Genomic DNA, 25,844 nt, shown 5'->3' with positions numbered 1-25,844 from the left:
CCCAATTTTGTAAATTGCACCCATGTCATTTTCTCAGCTTTTACCATATATATATACATACATATATATATATATATCCCCCCCCCAATTTCCTGTGTACGGTCTGGAGACGATGAAAATGGAAAATTGTTGGGATGCGTGAATGGCGGGAAAACAGACCCGCTCAAGTTATTGTCCGCCAGATGTTTCTCATACTGTATTTTCATTTATTTTTTTGTAAATGGAACAGAAATATTCATGCAAACCTACACTTATTTGTAAATTTGTGCAGTTTCAAGAAAACATCTGTATAACTCCCAAATAATGTTCGCAATAACACTGGATTCGGATTATTACCCGGACATTTATACGCTTTGTGTTGTGCCATTTCCTCCAATAGTTAAAGGTATTTGTAAAACGTTCCCTTAATAGCTTTCCAGCGCACATTAATTCGCATGATAAAACAAAATAAAGACAAATTATTTAATATTCAATTATCTTTTCCATGTTTGAAAAAAAAATGTTTGAATTAAACATCAATTAAAATATAAAATTATGTGACAATTTTCGTAAGAAATACTCAGTATTATCTCGAAAAACGTATTTCATAAATGTTAAAATAAACATATGCATGAATTTTACAAAGTTCCAATATCAAAATATTTCTTGGCAATTGGTCCCAAAGGAGTCTTTTGTGAAAGTACAGACATTGTTTTTGTGAACTTGCAAAAATTCCTTTTTTTGACCGCCGCATGAAGTTGCACCCAGATCGCCTTCGTGGGAGACGAGATATTTCACCACTCAACTGCCGTGGTTCCATATCTACACTAATATTATAAAAAGGGAAAGATTTGTATTTTTGTGTGTATGTTTGTAATGAATAATCTCAAAAACTACTGTGCCGATTTCAAACATTTTTTCACCATTAGAAAGCTACATTCACCCTGAGTAACATAGGCTATATTTATTGCTAGAAAAGATAAGGAATCCTTACTAAAACTTTAGTAAAGTAACCCAAGGTGTAAAAATAATGCCATAAAACATCTTACATCGCATGCGCTGCGGAAACTATTGATGATAGAACAAAAGTATGTCCTACAATATTAAAGAACATATCAATAACTACAAAAAACTTTGCAATACTATATGTCCAACTATTATCGTTATGTCACAATAACCTCTTTTTAAATTTTAAAAGTTGATAGACCATGTTATTCATACTTCTGTTTAAAACGCTTAAATTGTTTTGCCATGGAAGTCGGAATGTCGCCTGGCACAGCCATGCTCGCGACGCGCGCTATGGTTATCTATGGATGATAGGTTTGTTTACGTTTGACGTGGCACGAGGCTCTTTCCTCTTTATAATCTACACTATAATAGTAAGTATTTATCAAAAGTTATGTTCTTATTTTATCTGATTTAAAAAAGTCAACGATATGCCTAAGAAAAAGAAGTCTCAACTATCTAAAAGTTTCTCCCAAGTGAGATTAGCAAAAATACGACGTATTGGAGAATCATCTTCTAAAAATTCAGATCGTCTCGCAAATCAGAGAGCGTATGCTTCGCAATCGCTAGTCACAGAATCTAGCGCCGAACGTTCGCAACGCCTTGCTGAAAATAGTGACAGAATGTCACAAGCACGTACAAGGGAATCTAGCGCCGAACGTTCGCAAAGCCTTGCTCAAAATAGTGACAGAATGTCACAAGCACGTACAAGGGAATCTAGCGCCGAACGTTCGCAACGCCTTGCTGAAAATAGTGACAGAATGCCACAAGCACGTACAAGGGAATCTAGCGCCGAACGTTCGCAACGCCTTGCTCAAAATAGTGACAGAATGTCACAAGCACGCGCGAGGGAGTCTATCACCGAACGTTCACTTCGTCTTTCAACACAAAATGCCAGATCGTTCCAACTATACGAACGACAATCGAGTGCCGAACACTCGCAGCGCCTTGCTGACAATAGAGTTAGGAACTCGCGAACGCGTGCCCGGGAACCTAGCGCCGAACGCTCGCAGCGACTTATTGCACAGAGAGAAAGACAACAATCGTTAACAACTAGGATGCGTAATAGAATTTTAGCTCATACTGATAGATCGGCATTCAGTTACGATCTACATATTGATTATGCTCATCAGAACAGCATCCAAATCGGAGCAATGAATAAGGTTGTCCTAAATGTTTAGCTAAAAAATGGAATGATGAAGCGAGCGGTATGTGCTGCGCATCTGGGAAACTTATTCTTTCTAATATTAAAGAGCCACCAGAACCAATAAAAAGCCTTTTGACTAATAATCACACATCTTCCACGCATTTTTTAAATAATGCACGTAGATACAATACCCTTTTTCAGATGACTTCGTTTGGGGCGAAATAAATTAGAGAGAGAAATGTTATGCCCACCTTTAAGGTAGAAGGGCAAGTCTATCATCTTATAGGTAGGTTCTTACTGCCAGCAGGACAAAGCCCTCAATTTCTGCAAATATATTTTATTTCAGAAGCAGACCAACTATCATTGTGATCAAACATGGCCCCTATGTTAAAAATAGATTTGATTAACGAATTGCAGACCGTATTAAATAGCCACAAAATGTACATATGAAGTTTTAAACATAGTATCGAATTTAAAAACCCTGAGAGTTTAAAATTAATCATTCACTCTGATCGCACACCTCAGACAGAACACCGGGGCAGATATAACGCTCCTTCCATAAATGAAGTTGCCGTTCTATTGGTCGACGAAGACAAAGGACCCAGGGATATTGTACTGCATGGTAGAGACGGACAACTAAAACGAGTGTCGGAATTGCAACGAGCTTACGATCCATTACAATATCCACTAATATTTGTATCAGGAGACGACGGATATTATGTGACTATTCCTCAGCAGAATGCCTTACGAAATAAGACGGTGTCATGTATGCAATATTATGCCTATAGTTTAATGATTAGGACCAACTGTTTTAACAGACTGCATTATTACAAAGATTTGTTTAATCAGTATTGTGTGGATATGATGGCGAAGATGATTTCAGAAAGGTTAAATTTTATTTGCCGAAACCAACAAAAGCTTAGAGCAGATGACTAAATTCATTCGAGGGATGCTTTTAACCAAGACGCAAGCGTAAATGCCGCCAATATTGGTCAGCATGTCATCTTACCGTCATCATTTACTGGGTCTCCGAGGTATCTCCACGAAAAGACGCAAGATGCTATGACATATGTGCGCAATTATGGAAGGCCTGACCTTTTTGTAACTTTCACGTGTAATCCGGAATGGAAAGAAATAAAGCAGGAACTTTTTCCCGGTCAGCGATCTTTCGACCGGCATGACATCATCGCTCGAGTGTTTCACTTAAAAATGAAAAAAACTCATAAAAATAATCACAAAAGACGCGATTTTTGGGCTGGTCAAATGTTATATGCTTACTGTAGAGTGGCAAAAAAGAGGACTGCCGCATTGTCATATGTTATTTTGGCTGGACTCAAATTTACAGCCCGATGAAATTGATGAAATAATAGTTGCCGAGCTACCTAATAAAGACGAAGACTCAGAGTTGTTTGAAATAGTCACAAAAAATATGGTACATGGGCCATATGGGGAAGAAGATTTGACTTTGCCGTGCATGATAAATGGCATATGTTCAAAAAAATATCCATGACGATTTGTAACTCAAATCCAGACCGGTGAGGATGGATATCCCGTTTATCGACGACGAGACATCGACAACGGAGGGCAGGTCGCTACCTTAAATATGCGAGGGAGAACAGTTAACGTAGACAACAGATGGATCGTTCCATATTCCCCAATATTGTGTCGATCTTTCAACGCTCACATAAACGTTGAATATTGTAATTCCGTACAAGCCATTAAATACATATCGTCGCCTGAGAATTAGAGTGTTCTATGTCCATTGAAGTCGGAACTGAGATATAAGCATTTGAAAGTTCAAACAACTATGAATATCATGACATAGAACAAAATAATATTGGTCTTAAATTAAGAACAAACATTTTTATGTGCATAGACGTGTGTGGATATAGTACAAATGAATACTAATATTAATTTCGTGTCCATAGCATAAAAAACCTAAAAAGTGAACATAGAACACTCCAATACTCAGGCGGCGATATGTAAATACATCAACAAAGGATCGGATCAAGCAACTTTCAGTGTCAGAAATGCTCATGACGAAGTTGAAAATTATTTGAACGGCCGGTACATCAGTACATCTGAAGCAGTGTGGAGGTTGTTAGAGTTTCCCATACATGACAGACAACCTACCATAGTACACTTAGCGGTACACTTAGACAACGGACAACGAGTATACTTCTCAGCGGAAAACATACCAAATATAGTGGAAAATCCACCAAAAACGACACTCATGGCGTTTTTTGACCTGTGCAGTAGTAACGGATTTGCTAAAACACTACTCTATCACGAAGTCCCTCATTACTATACATGGGCTAACAATACATTTTCTAGAAGGAAACGTGGCCAAGACGTAGACACCCCGGCATAAAGAAAGATGCGGCATTGGGAAGAGTGTACAGCATTCATCCTTCCCAGTCAGAATGTTTTTATCTCAGGATACTACTTCATCATGTACGTGGGCCAACATCGTTTCAGGACTTAAAAACAGTTGATGGAATTGTTAAAGAAACTTACAAAGCCGCTTGCCAAGATAGAGGTTTGCTGGAAAATGATAACCAATGGGAAATAACTTTTAGAGAAGCTTCGATTTCCCAATGTCCGTTAAAGCTGAGATAATTATTTGTGGTGATATTATTATTTTGTTTCCCCTAGGAACCTCTCAAGTTATGGGACACTTTTAAAGACGATTTGTGTCAAGATATCAGACACATAGCCCAACAACAAGGTCAAGATTTTGATGTTTATAATGAAGGCTTGATACAGATCGAAAACAAACTTTTAGAATTGAACGACAAAAATTTAAGAGACTTTGGGTTACCTTCTCCGAATCGCTTACTACAAAATGTAGTTAATGCCATACCGAGCTGTACATACAATGTTAACGAGTTATCGGTATTTGTCAACTCAAATGTACCCAAGTTGGTGGCAGATCAAAAAATAGCGTTCGATGCTATAATTAAAAGTGTGGAAAATAACAAGGGTGGCCTATTTTTTTTGGAACGCGCCTGGTGGAACAGGTAAAACCTTTCTTGCCAATTTAATATTAGCCAAAGTACGACAATCTGGAAGAAAAGCACTGGCAGTTGCGTCTTCCGGAATTACTGCAACTCTATTAAATGGTGGGAAAACTGCTCACTCAATCTTTAAATTACCGTTGGCTGTGTCTTTAGAACAACAATCTGCATGCACAATCCGAAAAAATGGTCCACTGGGGAAGCTCTTACAGGATACGTCGCTGATTATTTGGGATGAGTGCACCATGAGCCATAGAGCTCATGTAGAAGCTGTGGACCGCACATTAAAAGACATAAGAAACTCAGGCAAAGTTTGTGTTGGCTGGAGACATTCGCCAAAGACTACCGGTTATAACAAAAGGTACACGTGCCGACGTTATTAAAGCGTGCCTCAAATCTTCACCTTTATGGCAATCAATTGAAACTCTTAATTTGCGCACAAATATGAGAGCACATTTAAGTAATAACCACAATGGAAATTTCTCAAAAAAATACTTTAACATGGAAATGGAAAATAACCATCGACAGTTACAAATATCCCCCAAATATTGTTGGACAATGAATTAGCTCAAACTGTTAACAGTCTAGAAATTCTTATAGACACAATCTATCCCGACATCGAAAATCTCACAGAAAGAAATTTTAATTGGCTCTGTTTGAGGGCGATAGTGTCACCGAGAAACGACTCAGTAAATGAGATAAATAGAATGATTATGGTAAAAGTACCGGGTGATTTTAAATGTTACAAATCTATTGACACCGTGTGCAACATCGAAGATACAGTGAACTACCCACAAGAAATTTTAATTCCCTTAATCCTGCCGGCTTGCCACCCCACGAACTAAAATTAAAAGGAGGTACTCCTATTAGGCCCTATGCTATTGAGAAATTTAAGCCCTCCCAGTATGTGTAATGAATGGCACAAGACTTTTGATAAAGGAATTACGTGACAATGTGATTGTAGCAACAATCATCACTGGGCCCGCGGCCGGACAGCTCGCTCACATTCCGCGAATCCCGATGATTCCAACAGATTTGCCTATATCCTTTAAAAGGTTACAGTTTCCTGTGAAGATATCGTTTGCCCTTACGATAAATAAATCACAGGGACAAACTTTTTCGATTGTTGGCATCGACCTAAGAAAAAGTGCTTCTCTCATGGGCAATTATATGTTGCCCTTTCTCGAGTAGGATCTCCTGAAAATCAATATGTTTTGTTATCACCTACAAATATCACTGCCAACATAATGTATAGTGAAGCTTTAAGGTAAAAGTTTTGTAAAATAAAAGAAAGAACCAATAGAATTAAATTAAGCTTTAAAATAAAAATGTAAATACAGAATGTAAAAATTACAATGACTTAGAAAAACTCTTTAAAATAAATACACAAACCTTAAACAACAAAAAAAATAATTAAAAAAAACAACAAATAAGTAGTATACGAATGTATGTCCGGAAACAGGCCTCAGGCGGTGGTGCTGTGGTGCCGACCGCCATCTTGGATTTGTGACGTCACGGCGGCAAAAATTCCTCAAAATTCCTCAAAAATGACTCAAAATGACTCCAAAATTCCAGTTTTAAGAAAAAATTTCCCGTTTTCGAGGGAAAAATTCCCGTTTCGAGGGAAAATTTCCCGATTTAGTCCTTAAAAATCCCAACGGCTAGAAATGTCCTGATAGAGGCTTAAGCATCCTTAACTCAAGCCTCAGTTAAGCCTCTATCAGGATGTGACCTTGACCTTTGACTTTGACCCCGACGGCCATCTTGGATCCACCATCTTGGATGACGTCATTTCGTTTTCTCGAACATTCCGGCATTGTGTTATCGGCCATTTTGAATTATGACGTCACCGTTACAATTTCCGTTACAGCCGCCATCTTTCAATTTATTATCCGATTTTAATGAAAAAAATTTAAAAATTATAAAAAAAAATTAAATAATAAAATTTTTAGTAAAATATTTAAAAACAAACATTTACAACACGGAGCTCGGAGTCCTCGGTTCAAACCCGACGAGTGCAAAAAAATAAAAATGGCAACCGATCCTTCCCCCGCGGTGGCTGCAGGCATACTGACTCCCTCCACTTTTTTTTTCAAAGCATATATATATATATATATATCGTCAGGTAGTATGACGTCATGTCCGCCATCTTGTCCTCGTCTGCTGGAAGCCATCATCAGTGTATCGTCGGCGAGAGTGCGCTGACGCCATGTTAGTTTAATTCTTATCCGCTAGAGTGCAGTAATCATTTATTATTGCTGTGACATCCGACATATTGTCATTTGGCCGCCATCTTGAAAATCCATAATTATTTAGCTAGAAATTCGGGAAAAATTCCAAAATTCATTAAATAAATTTGTAATCTATATACTGATCGATTAGGTCGACTAAGGTCCTTGGTACGATCTAGGACGATGAAAAAAAAATTAAATATAACATCAATTTAACATAATAGTAACAGGTTCGAGGAATTAAACACCACAAGTTCTTTTACAAACATAATATTTATTACATAATTTCTATTCTACTACAGGATCATTTGCGAAAGCCAGCAATCTTATAATCATTTAGTTCCGCAGCGGTGTGGAATGACTAATTCTTAGCTCCAATCGGTTTATACTAGACAGAGTCCAGCCAGAACCTTTACAGACATAGTCCACCTCTTCTTGACAGAGTTTCTGGATACCGTTTTTAACAGTTTGCTTCACATCGTTAGAACTGTAAATTACTGCAGCCGATGTCTTGAATGCACACTTCTTCACTTTGTCATCGAACGGATATGGCTTTCCATATATACAGTCCAACCACAAGTTATATTTCAAAGGTCCGTTTGTTGCTACATCATCAGTAAGCTGATTGATTATGTACTCTCTGATATCATCAAGAAAATTACAAATGTCTTTCGACTCACCTAACGTATTTAAATAATAGTAGTCCTTCAATGTTCCACGAAATGCAGACTGCGCCAAGTAGAAGCCATTATCGTTCACTTGTAATGCGCCGAACACAGTCTTAGGTTTTTTTTCCTGTTCAGACGTCATACCAATCGGTTGCTGCACATCGGTTTTCTTGCTTGTACGCTCACGAGCCTTCAACCTAAACCGAGGAGTCGAAATTTCTGCAGGTAGTTCAGCAGTAGGCACACGGACTTTACCTTTACAGTTTTTCGCATGTCGTCGCAAATTATCAATTCGAGTAAACCATTCATGACACTCATCACATCGAAACTTCATGCGAGATGGATTCTTCGTGCATTTGCTCCGCTCATGTCTTCGTGCATCATGAGCAAATGCGAACGACGTATCACAGTAGCTGCAAGGATACCGTGGTAATGAACACGAACCTTTCAGACCCGATCCAGATACTGACGTTGCCGCAGTTGCACCATTTCCAGGCATTCTCTTATAAACATCAATGCATCGTTGTTGCGCCGAAACCTTTACTTTCTGCCGCACAGCAGGACCTTTGCATGCCTTCATGTGCGTTTTCATATTATCTTTTCTGGCAAACTGCTTATGACATTTCTCACAAAAAAACATTTTACGATATAGGTTCTTGGCACATTCGCTCCTCTCGTGCCGCCGAGCATTGCTGTTGTTTGAGAAAATCTTGTCGCAGTAACAGCACCGATGTTCGTTAGTTGTTGTCGATTCGGCATCCATTGAAGTCTTCATTGAGGTCGTATCGTCGATCGTCGTGGTTTCCTGCACATCCAGCTCAGTAGTCATTAAGCTATCTTCTGCTGGCGGTACCACGTCTGTTGAAGTCTCCTCCAGTGTTGACATCGACGTTGCCAACGGGATCTGCTCCACCATCATCGACGCTGACGTCATGGTTCCCGTAGACGATGGTACAACGTCCATCGAGTTCGGCGTTAAAGTCGGTAAAGATGCCATCGAGTTCTCAAGAACAGGTAATTACGCGACTTATGCACCAGATGAAATAATCTAGGTGATCCTTACACCGTCGACGACAGTAACAAACTAAGCATCCTGTTGTCTAGAGCTCGCTTATATATACATGCACCGTATGGAATAATACGCTAGTCAAATCAAGAACCATTTTCAATAATACTAGAGTCAAAACAACATTAATAATAGAAGGACCATCAACGAAAAGGCAGCACATTTGGAAGCACCGATAACGAAAAGACAGCACATTTGGAAGCACCGACAACGAAAAGGCAGCACATTTGGAAGCACCGACTACGAAAAGGCAGCACATTTGGAAGCACCGTCATCGAAAAGGCAGCACATTTGGAAGCACCGACAACGTAAAGGCAGCACATTTGGAAGCACCGACAACGTAAAGGCAGCACATTTGGAAGCACCGACTACGAAAAGGCAGCACATTTGGAAGCACCGTCATCGAAAAAACAGCACATTTGGAAGCACCGACAACGTAAAGGCAGCACATTTGGAAGCACCAACAACGTAAAGGCAGCACATTTGGAAGCACCGACAACGAAAAGGCAGCACATTTGGAAGCACCGACAACGAAAAGGCAGCACATTTGGAAGCACCGACTACGAAAAGGCAGCACATTTGGAAGCACCGACTACGAAAAGGCAGCACATTTGGAAGCACCGACAACGAAAAGGCAGCACATTTGGAAGCACCGACAACGAAAAGGCAGCACATTTGGAAGCACCGACTACGAAAAGGCAGCACATTTGGAAGCACCGACTACGAAAAGGCAGCACATTTGGAAGCACCGACAACGAAAAGGCAGCACATTTGGAAGCACCGACAACAGAAAGGCAGCACATTTGGAAGCACCGACAACGAAAAGGCAGCACATTTGGAAGCACCGACAACGAAAAGGCAGCACATTTGGAAGCACCGCCAACGAAAAGGCAGCACATTTGCCAAGATCGAAGAATGTGGCGGTGTCCTGAGACCGAAACGATGGAAACGACGTGATATATTAAATAAATCTGATCAAGCTTGTGATGATCACCGTCTCAAACATGAAAGTTACCCTGAGGTTGGTGGTAAAACGGAAGACACCAGAGATCATAATATTTATTATAAAGGTGCAAGGAAGATGGTGGTAGAAGAGAATGATTACACATCATGGAAAGATCCAAACATATTGGTTGACCGGCTAAGACTTCTACATGGTTCGCTTTGTGCAGGAAACTATTCGTGCATCAAAGAAATATCCTTCATACTCAAGGAACTGAGGAATGCTGGCTACATACAATATTGACTTGTTTTACTTGCATTTGTATAATGTAAAGCAATAAAATAAATAATTTAAATTATAAGAATGTAATGTTTTTATTTCTTGTATTATGATTTCTTACTAAGACTTAGATCTCGTAACTTGTGCTTCCTTTTTGCCTTTTTTAGTTGATGGAGCTTCCAAAAGTGCTTCCTTATTCGATGATGCATCCAAAATGTGCTGCCTTTTCGTTGGCGGTGCTTCCAAATGTGCTGCCTTTTCGTTGTCGGTGCTTCCAAATGTGCTGCCTTTTCGTTGTCGGTGCTTCCAAATGTGCTGCCTTTTCGTTGTCGGTGCTTCCAAATGTGCTGCCTTTTCGTTGTCGGTGCTTCCAAATGTGCTGCCTTAGTAGGGAGAGCGTGCCGACTCTGGAACATAGGCGAGGGGGGAGCGGGGTAATCCGGGGATTATCCCATTTTTTATGGTTTTTTATGTGCAAATCCAGTTTTTTATGCGCTAATCCAGTGGCTAATCCGCTAATCCGCAAATCCGCAAATCCGCAAATCTCAAATTCGCACATCTCAAATTCGCAAATCCGCAAATCTCAAATTCGCAAATCCGCAAATCCGCAAATCGCAAATCCGCAAATCCGCAAATCCGCCATTTTGTATTTCTAGAAATTTCCACCAACTTCGAATCGTGACGTCATGATTCTGTGTCGTCTGCTGGAGGCCGCCATCTTGATTTCTTCTGGCCGCCATCTTGTTTCGTCTGCTGGAGGCCGCCATCTTTATTTCTTCTGGCCGCCATCTTGTTTCGTCTGCTGGAGGCCGCCATCTTTATTTCTTCTGGCCGCCATCTTGTTTCGTCTGCTGGAGGCCGCCATCTTGATTTCTTCTGGCCGCCATCTTGTTTCGTCTGCTGGAGGCCGCCATCTTGTGTGACGTTATATAGTTCTGTTGGTCGCCACCAGGTAGCAGCAGGTATTATTTTATTTTAACTAAAATATTTTCAGTGCCGAGGCTGGGATTCGATCCATGGGACGTGAAAACGTCCAGGATGTCGTGGTTACGAGGCGGACGCCTTGACCACTAGACCACGAGACCAATTGGAATATGGTGGAATAAATAATCTATATATGCTACGTACTGACGGCAAGTTTATGATAAATGGGGGAGGGTGTTTTTGCCTTCCTTAATGCATACCTAAGGCGCCACATTTGAAATTAAAATTATTATACAGCCGCCATCTTTAATTCCAGCACAGACTACCAGATGGCGCCAAATTCAAAAATTAGTTGCCAGAGGCGCCGCTATCTTGGTTCTCAAGTTGGCTGGTAGATGTCGCTATTATCGCGCGCCAAATTCAAAAATTAGTTGTCAGAGGCGCCGCCATCTTGGTTCTCAAGTTGGCTGGTAGATGTCGCTAGTATCGCGCGCCAAATTCAAAAATTAGTTGCCAGAGGCGCCGCCATCTTGATTCTCAAGTTGGCTACCAGAGTGTGCCACCGTCGCCATCTTAATTCATATTTCAGATGCCAGGGCACAGCACCATTCGATAGATCGAATGCTAATCGATATATTTACTTTTATTTCATATTTCAGCTGCCAGGGCACAGCACCATTCGATAGATCGAATGCTAATCGATATATTTACTTATATTTCATATTTCAGCTGCCAGGGCGCAGCACCATTCGATAGGTCGAATGCTAATCGATATATTTAGTAACAAGTGTTGCTACCAGAGGGCGCGATATTTAAATTTAAAAAAATATTACAACCTTTAAACAATTCTCCGCCATATTGGATTCAACAGCCCCACCATCTTGGAAGCACATGATACACCCAAGGACTCGTTCCAATACATGCACAGAGTGCACCGAAAAGATTGTTCCCTTACATGCACAGAGTGCACCATATTGAATGATCATGATATGTGTTCCTTTATATGCATCAGAAGCAGGCATAAGAAATTTTTTCTTATAGGCATACTTTAGTGTTAGCTTTCCTGTAATGCATTTAATAATAGTGTAAGCTCATTATTATTATTTAGTGATAGTGAATTTATAACTATGATGTGTAGTCTCATTCTCTTCATCTCGACGTGGCGGAAGATTCTCTGGAGTGTAAGCTGAAAAAAAATAAATAAATAAAAACTTGTGTTTGAATTTATAGTGGTATGCTGCTTTCCACATCACCTTAGAGACTATGTCTCAGGAGGTACAGCATTAGATGCGTTAACTCCTTTTTTTTATACATGGCGAGTTTCCCCGAGAGGCCTATTTTCCATGTTTAACAAGGGCGCAAGCATTATGCTTCACCGTCACTCTCTCCGAAGCCGCTGTCCACTCCATCATCTGGCTCCACTTGCTCTTGAGCCTCCATTACAGCTTCAAAGCATGCTATAATACCGTTGTAAAGGTATGTTAGAAACTCGTATTCCTCTGGAAATGCAGCGAACAAATTGATCGCGGAGACCTCTAGATGGTGTACTATCGCATCTATATTCATGCCGATGCAAGCATGAAGCGCATATTCAATGCAATCGCGCATTTCCTCAAAAGCAGCCATGTTCATTATGGAATTGTCAGAGACAGAATGAAGACTATAGTTGACCTGGTCTTGACGGAAAGATGACATGCAACAAAGTTTAACCACATTAGCATTTAAAATCAGGATAGACTCAAATTTACTTTAAATTATTAAACAGACTAGCATTTAAAGAAAACTATCAGATTCACTATCTGAACCGTGTAAATAAGATGAGTGCAATCTCTACATGTTAAACATACCGATGGTTTTATCTCCACATGCGCAGTACAGTAGTGCATGAGTTCTGTCCAACATTCTTAATGTTTTATGGCTGAAGGGGGAGGCAATGAATCGAAGTTGGTTGCCATCTACCCAGTTGACCACTCCGAGCGGAGGAGGAGTTTGGAGTGCTGTTGTTTTCCTACAACTCGACTCGGAGCAGCAATGCTTATTGAGCGTACCAAGGTATGAGGATAGTACAAAAAAAATAAACTGGAAAATTATAAAAAAAAAAAAAAAGTTAGAATCTCTTATTATGTGGGGAACTCAGGTTCAGGGATCTAGACGGTAATGTCCCCATGGAAGCGTGCTAATTCCATCATCGGAAATGCTCCGCTTGTCGTCACCTGATGACAACGCCACCTTAGTCACGCGTTCAGTACAAACAATGTGATTTCGTGAACGAAAATGATATTGAGTCCCCCAAACCCGTGAATTTGTTTGCAAGCAATCCAGATATTGCTCAAAAAGTAGCGAGCTGAGTACACTGGCCTTCACACCCTTGGATTTAAGCGTAAAAGCACCATCGTCCATCTTGTATGCATAAAGTTTGGGGCGAAGACCAACATACTCAGTAATGATGCGTCCAGCGGCTTCATCCTTCATGACACCAGTCATGCCGTGGTTGACTGATGGAAACCTTTGAGCATTATCTGGAGCATAATTCGAAGTGTCGAATCGAGAAGCCAAATCGGGGAGAATCGAAGAATACACATCGCGACACTCGATGTGGTACAGAAGAGAATCGGTATCTGAGTAAAGCAGGTGCAGAGATGGAAAGGGAAACTTAACCTGCATATAGTTATAGTGGAAATCATAGAGATGCAATTTGGATAAATCTAAGATGGCCACACCAGTTTAAAGGGGTTTGTTGAAGGTTACCGAACCTTTGGCTAACTCAATGAGGACCAGATTCTCATCGACGATCCGCCTTGCCTTAAATGACGGACGACCTATCAACTCTGCCGCACCATATATGGTATCGTACCGCGAAACCACACGTATGTCACGCTCCCTACGCGGCGACTGCAAAGATTTGCCAAAAACGGAATTATTCATTAATTTATAGAAGGATTTCTCAAAGGGGTTCGCTGCCTGAGCACGGCAATTCAGATTATACCGTACGTACGACGCCATCCAGGATTTTTGTTCAAAGCGCAAAACACGATGAACATTTTCAAGAACGGCCCCGTACGTAAGGTAGTGCTGCAGTGTTTTTGCATGTAAAACATAGTTCTTTCGCGGTTCAAGTGTCAATAAGAGCTTTGACATATTGCCGTTCACCGGTACGCCATTCACGGGTGCAAGTGGCAGGTCTGATAGCCGGTTATGACATTCACGCGGAAAGGATAGATCCACCTCTATAAAACATGAGCAGTCACCATCGGTGTCCATGGTGCTAAAGTTCCAGTTTGCATATTCGAGTTCCTGCACCCACTGGAAGTTGCCCACCGGAAGCTTACCAAGCATCGTATGACCATAGAGAGAATTTACATCGAAATAACAGATGTAGGAAGATGGCAGGCTGGAGTCATAATCGCTCATGTAAACATTGTTAGCCTTCGCATAGCGCCGACTAACGTTGGTGATCCCACCCCGAACAGCATTCTCCAAGAAAAGATAGATATCTGGATCGGTGACTAATTCCAGACACACCTCAGACTTGCTCAACAAACCGTCCCACGCAAGTGATGGGGCCGTAATGTAGTGCGCCGGATATAAGCCATAGGACTGGCAACAAACTGAACGGAAATTCTCGAACACGTCAGCCAACAAACACGTATCCACCTTCAAATACTGCAACGCGTAATCGTTCAAAGTCTTACAGCGGAAAACATTCCACGCAGATCTAGCGTGAGCATAGTCCCCGTCACTCACGTCAGTCCCACTAAGAGCATTATGAAATGCTTCCCTAGGGGGTAGTGAGGTCGTCTGCAGTTCTGCCATACTAGTGACGAAATCGTATGGGAACACCCCTTTCCTACGAGCTAGATCAAACTGTGCGTCTTCTGGAAACTGGACACGAGTGAGGCTCAGCTGAGCAGGCGAGAGATTACCTGCCAGAGTATCCAGAGATGAAGTTAGGAAGTTAAGGGAGTCAATGAATCTTAAACGCACTGTTCGAGTACCTCCTCTCGCATCATTACCGGTAATCGGTATGTACTTTGTTATGCTCTTGTAACTTTCAAGAGACGTGCCTATAACCCTGACCTCCCCGGGGTTCTCCAAAATGGAGGAACCGTCAGGTTGTGCAATATGACGTGAGACTAATGGTCTCATCAAAAAGTGGGCGTCATAATTCTGAAGATTGTGGAAAATAGCCACCAGTTGGTTCTTCTGCAGTCTAAATGCAATATTACACTTAGAATGCGCATAGCCACGAATCTCACCGGTCAGGTGGTCATGGTCCAACACTGACTTGTCACCTAGTGTCTTATTACATATATGGCAATGTGTCTGACTCGCCAACCGCGCAGCAACAGCAGGAGTCTGGGCTTTCATGGGAACGGTCTTAGCATAAATCGCGCACACCCACTTAGTCATATCAATCAAGGTAGAGACCATGTCGGCAACACAATTCTCCCCTTCAAAGTGCGCATATCTGGTAAGCGAAGCATCGTACGAACAAACTAATAAAATGCTACATGCATAAGGCACGTGCTCGTTCACCGTCGTGGTGCTGGAGGCATCGGTCTCCGGTAAACAGGTGGACATCGGTTTCAAGTAGGTCTCTGTATCGCAATAAGCGACAAAGCCCATACGTTCCTTCTTGGATACATTTGTGAACTCGAGCCATTTGGTCTCCTCAGTCGGGAATACTGACCGAACGGCCGTGTGTTGGCTGCACAAATCAGTGTGGGAGTTCAACTTGTCCGCAGTATGGAAATACTGAAGACAGCGGTCGCAAACCCACTTTGTATGTTGATCACGCGAGAGTTGAGAAGAAAGCAAGCGGGACAAATTCTTAATAGTCACGAAATGGAGATGAGCGGGAGCACCAGACGCACGAATAGCCAAAATATTCACATGGCGATCACATCGCATAGAGGTAATGCAAATCGGCTGGATACTTGCATCAGTGGGTTTGTTAAAATCCTCGTCAATAATCGTTCCCTGATCACTCACGCAAGAATAAATGTTCACGGAAATATTATTGAGACTCTCAAAGATCTTAACCTGATGCAGTGTCATGGGGAACGTCATACCGGTCGTATCAAAAACCTCGAGAGGATTAGGATACGATCCAGTACGAGTAACCATCCCAGCCGCCGGCGTCACACCTGCCATAACGGCATACAGAAAGCACATCTCACGGTCAGTCTCGATGTTTACACAAGCTTTGCGGTTAGACAAAAATGCAGGCAACTTTGTATGCGCGGCCCCCACCGTGAATGGTCGGTATGCAGAGACATGCATGTCGAGATGTTTTACATGACTCAACATCCATCCAGACCCGCGCAAAGCAAACTCACTTACATGCTCCATAAGCACAGAAACTAATGTGAAACTGAAAATTTCTGCTAGGTCCTCACTTAACAAAACAGGGATACTTTTGGAGGCGAAGTGGAAGCTTTCACTGATGGGCCCCTGCCCAGGATCCTCCTTAATAAATACCGCGGCCAATGTAAGATAAATTTTGAATGGGCGGAGAACGCCACCCACTACGTCCAGAAAGGGTTCCCTGCACCTGGAGAGAAATCTATTAATGTTGGGGTCGGGCTGGGGAATATCATTCGCGATTCTGGAATCAACAAGTCGACCCTGGAATGCGGAATCTAAAGCGACGGGCTTCAGGCTAGGCAAAGAGGGAGGTGGCGTGTCTTCGATCTCTAGGTTGGATGAATCATCAGCCGACGATAAAATCACTGACTCAAATGATGATGAAGATGAAATCAATGAATCAATAGATGATTCATCGAGCTCAGACATCGAAGGCTCGCTTTCCTCAAATCTAGCACGCTTATTAGAGTATGGAGAAGACATTATTATAAAAGGAATTTTAAAAAAATAAAGAAGGATACGCTCAACAAGTTAGAACCTGAAAAATAAATAAAAGATGCTTGCTCTAATATACTGAAACCAACAGCTGTATCAGCACTTATTATTTTCCATAATATGTGTAAAAATTTGTATTGAAAAAATAAGTGTAAATATGAAATAATTGTATGTCATGAGAAAACTTCTTGTAATATTTATTTGTGAAGTATTTCAAGTTGTAAATAATGTAGAAATATAAAATGTTTAAGACATGTAAACAATGTGCAAGAAATTAATTATATGTCGGTATATTCTGAGAATGTAGAGAATTATTATTTACATGGAACATACTGTATTGAAAACAAATGTATATCAACTTCATATCACGCTTAATATTGTTTAAAGTTTGACAAAATTTATTTAACTGTTTGCAAGCAAAGAACGAGCTCTGAATGGTTGTTGTTTTTATAAATCGCGCATAGCGTTCAGTAACAGAATGAAAGATGTATTAAAGAAATATTAAATACACGCATCCCGTTGTAAAAATAATTATGAAAACAAGTTGATTCTCAATCATTAATAAATAAGCGAAAACAGGAATAATATTCAAAGTAATATAATCGCAACAAAAAAAATAGAGTTTAGTAATTTTTCCGTGATAATACACAATTTAAGTAATATAAATACATGGATTTAGTTATTGCTTAATTCGTCCGTTTTAACGTGTTTATTTATTTAAAATAGTGGACATATTGTTAAATAAGAACTGTAAACACAGTGCGCGAACGTGTTTTAACGAAACGAATGTACTCCATCTCGTGTTGTCAGTCAGAACTGACAGAACACATACCTTATCTGGAGAAGAACGTCTCTCTGCGGAGGAGGTATCGAGGGCTGACGAGGGCTGGCTGCGATCAAATGAGGTTTCCGACCTCTGTGGCAGGTGTATATATATATAAATCTGCGTCGGGCGATGACCTGAATTCTCGCGGAATCGCCTACTCTGTGTGTCGGCTTTAGATGACAGTTATAAACTGAAAATTATTAATTTAAGAAAGTTGAGTAGATTATATTTGGTAAAATCATTTAATAATATGGTGATCATGGAAAACTAGTTAAACTATATGTTTTTTGTTTTAGAAAGTAGATTTTCTACCATTCACTTTTTTCAGAATTAAAATTTAATTAATGTTTTTTTTATTATAGCTTACTGAAAACATTTTTCTGCAATCGTTGTAATGCATTACAACGATTGCAGAAACTGTCAACCAAGTCTGTGACAGCATATAGACACCTCTTAGGTGCGACGACAGTTGTCTGGAAAAACAAATTCCTTTCTCTGAAAATAGAGAGCTTCATCCACGGGCTCTCGCACGTCAACCCGCTGGTCGGCCCAGGAAGGCAGGACGTTTCAATGCTAGCTTTTATTTTATATCAGAGGAATACTTAAATCATAACAATAAATCAGAGGTTACACATTAGTTTTATTGTAGTCAACATACATTTCGTGAACGTGCGGGCGCAGAGACTGATGGATAATTTGAATACATTTTTTTTTAAATTATACTAAACCAGAAAATTATATAATTGAAAAGAGTATTAATAAAAAATACAGTAACCTACACGTTCTTTACTTAAGTTGCAAACAGTTTCGGTAATAAAATATGCATTATGCTTTTAACAATTTATTTTAAAACTTTATGCAAAACTGAAATATTACAAGAAAATCACACATAATGTTTGCATACAAACCTGAACATTTACATACAAAGAGTATTAAAGTGACGATAAAAAAAAGATTTGAATGCTAACTTGAACATTTCCTTACACACAAAGAATATTATATTTACGTATTCAGCTGAAACATTTACATACACAAAGTGACAAAAATTCAATTATACTTTGCTTAATAATTCTAGAAGTAATGAGCGCACTGCTACCCGGGCCATCTCGTCAGTTCTTTGTATGGAAGCACTAGACTCTGTTTGAACTCCGACATCTTGACTCACCGGTCCTAAATGACTGAGATCTCTGGTTCGACTCTTGCGAGAGGCAGCAGGCTTTCGCTGTCGTCTGGTGGACTTCGGTGTCGCCTCGGTGATTGGCTCAGCTACAGGTATGATGGATGTTGGCGAATCAGGGCTGATTTGAATGCATTCAGGGATAACCTGAACCGATTGGGTAGCTGTCTGGTTGAATGCGTGTGCGTAGACGTCTTCACTCGTGGCAGGCAGCACTGTATCGTGTCGAAGCATGTTAACAATACATTGTCCATAACCCGAGCAGTTAATTAATTCAAATGGTATGTCTTGAGGTCCTGGGTCGAGTATTTGTTTCGAGTGAAACATGCCGTCACAGCTTTCCGATATGTGTTTTAAATTGTCTTGACTCCACTCGCTGTAATCAACACTGCCTAGACCAGGATTTACACTCACGTATTTCTTGCTTGAATGAAAGTTAGACATCTTGCTTGGCACAGATCCTCACACCGACACAGTTTCAGCTCGACTGTCGACCCAGGAAGCGGCGATCCTATTTAAAAATATATTGCCCATCCGAATGAATAAATTGATTACGAAATTCCATAGAGTAGAGCATCTCGTAGAACAGTCCATTATCTATATCCCCATAGTTGCTTGCTTAGATGCGTCGACACCGAGAATTTGTTTTCTCGTAATAAACGACCTCTCGACAAGGAACACAAATGATTACTGCAAGGCGTGTCGTGAGGTGGGTTCCACATGCATGTAGCGGGATTATGGCGATAGTGTTTAATTCCGGTACACCATTCGGAGAAAGTACTTTCATAGTCTCTGTCACGGGATGTCTTGAGCTCATCAATAGTACAGGGAAACTTTGCCATTGGATGACTAAGATTTATTACACAGTCTTTATGCTGACAGTCGAAAACAGTCAAGAGAGTCACGGACTTGTATGGTCTACCAGTGTGCCACCTCAGTCGGAAATGAGTATTTTCGCGACAAAGTTCGAAATAAACGTATCGAAGACTACTCAATCCAATATCAAATTCATAGAACTCTACATGAAATTCAACACAGTTCAGACTTGCACGTTTGTAAAGATATCTATTTTCGGTATTGTCAAACAAAGTCGAAGGCTTCATTTCTTTAGATCGTGGATCAGGAGGATAATTAAAATATCTTGTCGCTTCATCCCATGTTAAGATGCTCGGTGCCCACAATTCATCTATTACGGCATCTTCTTGGCTTTGAGTTATATCATGGAATCGCGGTGATAACATGACTGACATAGGTATTGTCTTAGCTCTCAAACTTAAGCGAATGGGGTGAATCGATAAAGTTTACACTGAAGGAAACTACATGTCTCGTAGCAAACACTGTTTTCATAAGTTGTGTTGTGAACATAACCATCACACTGCTCCTCCCAATGCACAACTGTCTCTGGGTTCGTGCTGCGTCTCAAATCACACCTTACTGCAGAATAATCTGGTTCTGAGGTTATAGTTTCAGTAGCGGCTGCTGCCTTAAGTTCTTCTAAGGTAGTAGGAAATTTACTGTCGGGTCTCAAGTAGTGCACAACACAATCTACCTGATTGCAGGGCGTCTCAATAAAGTCCGGAGCCTCCAGATCGCAATCGGTGCTCCAGTGATGATTGAAGTTGCAGACTATGAGGTGGAACTCTCCATCTCCGGTAAGGTATGCCACACGACGAAAGCCGGGTGACACGTCTGCGTAGCGTGCCGATGGATCGAACGTCATTTTTCTTGAATATATAGTGAGTCTACGCCCGCACGACCGCGAACTGTACGCTGACTGTCGTACCCCGGGACGATGACCTCAATTTATAGCGCCTCCAGTCCAGACATGTTTACAGTTGCTTCGCTTGTTGTTGATTCCATTTCGAGCGCGTCATCCAACATTCCAGGATCGCTGTGTTCTAGCATCCAAGCCCTAAGCAATGCGACATTACGGCGAGACGATACAGGTCTTATGCTGTCACGATTTTGAGCATACATTATGTCTAATTTTTTGAAAGCCGGGCAGCCATATTCCTCTTGTGCATCCACTATGTGCATGTGTTTGAGACAGTGTTTACCCAACCATCTTTTCTGTTCGCTTCCAGCAACTATTACAGTTCCACTCAAGTGAGTTGTCAAGATGGTGGAAAGACTGTTGTAGGGAAACAATCCGTGTTCCCATTTTAAACTATGAAAATTTTTAGTGAGCCACGCATTACTTCTCCTGTATTTACGACTAATGTCTCTCCACTCAAACGGCGGTTTGAATGTTCGCGTAATTATGTTCCCCTCAGAGTCAGCGATGCTAAGTTCCTTGGTAATAAAGCCATACTGAGAGAAAAATCCTTGCAGATTAACATACTTCATGGTGGCTGAGACACGACTGAGCCTCTACTATGCTTAACTCAGTATTTTAACAGCTTTGTCTCGTGGATTATAGGAGACAAGTCTGTCGTGCAATATTATTGCAAATGCTTGTGTTAAGATCGGTAGGTTGTCTGAGCTTGTGATCTCCAACTTGCAATCTATGATATTCGAAGGTATTTTCTCAGCTTGACGGCTTACATCAAACATGAATAACGTAGCCAGTTCCTTAAACTGATGAGGGTCAAGCAAAGGTGCATTCTGCTTTCCATAGTAAGACTCTTGAAAATTTGAATACATATCATATGCGATTAAGTAAAATCCATTGTCGAAGTTTATGTCCAAATCCGTGTATGGATAACTTTCTGAATTCAAGAATAGTTTTATATTCTTTATGTTGCAGTGGTCAAACCTCGATTTATCGGCAGCCATTACATTATGTTTAGCCGATTGAAAGCCGACTATTATGTATCGTGGTTTTTCCATCCAGAAGCTTGTCTTTACTGACCAGCTGACATTTTGTGCTTGTGGCATGCTGGGATATGTTTCAACTGACCAAGATCTAAATGCTATATCTATATTTCTGCCTTTCTCCACAAGCTTAAGCAGTCGCGTGCGTTCCGCTGGAGACACTTGGATGTGTGGTACGGCCCAATCGATAGAGTTTATGGTTAAATTAACTGCTTGAGGCTGCGCACTCGCATCTACGATCGAGTTAATGTACGTATTTTCTAAAACTATAATTAACTCTTGTTTGGAGTTTAGAAGTATACGGTGATAATCCTCAGCAAAGCCGAGGAGATGGCTTAGCGGAACACAGATTTCGAAAACACCATCGGCTGTTAGAGGCAAGCTATAGTTTTCCTCGAGACACCATCCCTCCATTTTGCTGATGGCGTATTCATCACGAGTTCGTGAAAGATAATTCTTCACTGTAGATACCACTCCTAGTGATCTGGTCTGGTCTATAAGAACGCCGTTCAGTTCAAATCCTATCCGATTGATCATATGTAATACACCATTGTTTATAATCTTTGCATGGTCCGGTTTCCGTCCGTCTGCCTTTACGAGTTTTCCACGTATACGCAAAAAGGATTTTGAGATGTTTGTGTATGCATCATGATTTTGAATCACTATACGGATTTCAGAGTTGGGGGCATAGGGTCCATTTAAGTATGGTTTGTAAATATGCAGTTCAGTTTTTGAAATAGAATCCTCAAATTGTGGTGCTTGCTCGACTTCAAGAACGGTGTTCTCCATGAGGATAAACTCTAAATCCAAGTTTTTTAAGGAATCTCACGTTAACAGATGTTAGCCGCTTGATGTCTCGTCGTCTACTGGATAAGGACACACCTGAACCGCTCCATTTATGCTTAGAAAAATATTTCACTCCCATTGTTTTTTCAAATGCAGTCTTAGAGTTATTTCTTCCTTTCTTAGGTTAACTAAGCGTCCTTCCTGATCGACTATTTGAATGTCGAGCTCCGATATCGATTGAACGGTAACTGGGACATAAATGAGCGTGGTAGGTCGTTCATTTATCTTATATCCCGGAGGTACTATGGGGGAAAATTCATGAATAGTATTGTTTAATTTACCATTCAAGTATGTGTGTCCCACAGCATTGCTTGTAATTCGTATAACATTCACGGGGAATATATTTACAGGATTTGTCGATTCATGCAGCTCACCTGCTTTGTATACTTGAGAAGAAAATACAAGCATTTCACCTAATGTATTTTTTCCACTAAAATCCACATGTATATTGTTGCTGAACATTATGCACTGTAAGGTGTTGGGGTTGCCTCGTAATAGAAATGTTGAATCTGCAGGTAGGTTCTGTTTTATGTAAGCTTCCATGTCACTTATTTCATATGCACCTGTTGGTAATTTCATTTCATGATGTTCATTGTTTGCGATGTATCGAAAAACTTGATTATTTTCATCAATGTTCGGTATCGAGTTATATGTTGTCAGATCGATCAATGCCATTGTCCACTCTCCATCCAATTGCAAGGGAGGGAAGTAGTAGGTTCTCATAATCGAGCTCTTCCCAGTTAAAATTAATGTTATTGACATTTTGTCTAGTTTACACTGCGTCTCGCGTTGTGTGTGGTCTCTCTATAAACACTCTGTCGCATATGTGGCTTATGATAACACTAATGCTTCTTATATATTGATACTAAAAATCTTAAGCATAAGTGACCGCAATTCCATGAATGCAACTTTTGTTGTCTGTCATAATTATAGGTTATGTTGCACTTGTTTAAATATCGTATCAGTTCCACTGGTGGAGGCAAGTCTCCGAAGCTATCGTAATATTCAACGTTAGGACCGGTCTTGACATAAGCAGTCCAATGCGTTCCCGGTCCTTTGGATGAGTCTAGATTCAAAATAGCACTTTCATTACGCAATGGTTTCTTAGGTAGCGAATCGCGCATGTATATTTGTCTAAAGTATGGTATTTTCAATTCTTTTATCGCCTTCATTAACTCGAGGTTTGTAAGAGCTCGCTTTGGTAAGTTTTTGATTATCGCTTCCTGCTCCCGCGATTTTTCTTTCTTCTTCTTCCTCTTCGCTTTCCCCCACCACCCGACTGTGGGTAGGGGCGTAGATAAAGTCCTGAACCGTTTTTTGCTGCACGTGCTATCGCTTGCATACGTGCCTGACTCCGGACATCGGAAACAGTTTTAGCAACACCCGCAGCTCCACCAATTAAGCTGCCTAATGCAGCGAGTGCTGGAAATATAAATGGTAATAGACCACCCTTCTTCCCCAGGGCTTTCCTGACAGATTTACGGTTTCTCTTCTTTGATGATGATGAAAATCTTAAACCTGCACCAAGCTTACGTTTCACTCTCATAATCTTGTTAACGGTCCACGCGGATACTCTCTGTCCAAATTTAGTTTCGGGAGACTTTCTAATCTTCTCGGCCGTGTCAGCTAATATTTTATCCGCTTTATGTCTTTCAGCCAAGTTATTACTATTCGCATACACAATATCGTGAAGACGACACGCCTCGTCTAGTGCATTCACACCACGATCACCTCTTGCTAGTCTCTCGGCTAGTCTCGTGCCAGGTCCACAGAAATTGTAGCCCGGAAGATGTGCCTCGAATGGTAGCTTATTTATAACAGAATTAACTAAGCCTGAACCTCTCTTCCGTCTCATACAAGACATATCAAGACACTGAGTGGTTTCACTATAAGGATGACTGTTTTATAGTGTTTAGGTTTAGTATTAAGAATGGAGGTTGTTCAACAACAGCTCGCTTTACCAATTTCACTAATTGATGATGATGTGTTTAGTAAAACTGAAGAACGTCATGGATCTCTGTTACCAAATACCATACGGTGTATAGTGTCAGGTCCTTCGAATTCTGGCAAAACTTGTCTTATTTTTTCACTTCTAGAACACCCCAATGGGATACGTTTTGAGAATGTGTATTTATATAGCAAGTCCCTAGAACAACCAAAATATCAACGTTTAGCCCATGTGCTGGAAAATGTCGGGGGAGTGAAATTTTTTAAATTTCGAGAAAATGCTGATGTTTTAGACCCCAGTCAAGCCCTCCCCAACTCTGTGCTAATCTTCGATGATGTTGCTTGTGATAAACAAAGCATTGTTCAAAAGTATTATTCTATGGGGCGACACCACAAGATCGACTGTTTCTACTTGGTACAAACTTATACCCAAACCCGAAAGCAATTAGTGCGAGATAATTGTAATCTAATAATTTTGTTTAAAATGGACGATCTTAATCTAAAACATGTGTTTTCCGACCATGTCGGTACAGATATGAGCTTTGAGAGATTTAAAACTCTTTGCGGTCACTGTTGGAACAGTCCTAATGAGCATGGTTTCATTGTGATAGCTAAAGATTTTCCTCTACATAAAGGGCGTTACAGATGTGGTTTTGATCAGTTTATTGTGATAGGTTCATGAATCATGATGTCAAAGTTCGGTGGTGGTGGACTTAAACGATCGCACGACTCATGCATGACGTTTACTCGTGAAGGGGACTGCGACTTAAGCTGGAAACATTTGAAGAGAGTTGGTGATCCTAAACAAGATGGTGATGCTGCTAATAAGAAGTATGTTGACGCAGTAAGCGGGGCTTTTACACATGCTTTGCATTCGATGACTGATGGTATGACACGACAAGTTACAGATATCAACAGATCACTTACTGTAACAAGAGATGTGCAAGTGGGGATTATGGAGTTCTTGCGCAATATGGAGGCTAAAGAACAGCATTTAATTGCTCAATTAAATGAAAGTCTTTCAGCTGTGTCGACAAAGTTGGGTGATATGTGCACCTCGTTGGAGAGCAGGTTAGATTTATTCGCACAAACATTTATAGAGGAACTAAATGA

The sequence above is a fragment of the Bacillus rossius genome, chromosome 14 (assembly GCF_032445375.1).
Source record: "Bacillus rossius redtenbacheri isolate Brsri chromosome 14, Brsri_v3, whole genome shotgun sequence".
Taxonomy (NCBI): Eukaryota; Metazoa; Arthropoda; class Insecta; order Phasmatodea; family Bacillidae; genus Bacillus; species Bacillus rossius.
This window is presented reverse-complemented; position numbering follows the sequence as displayed.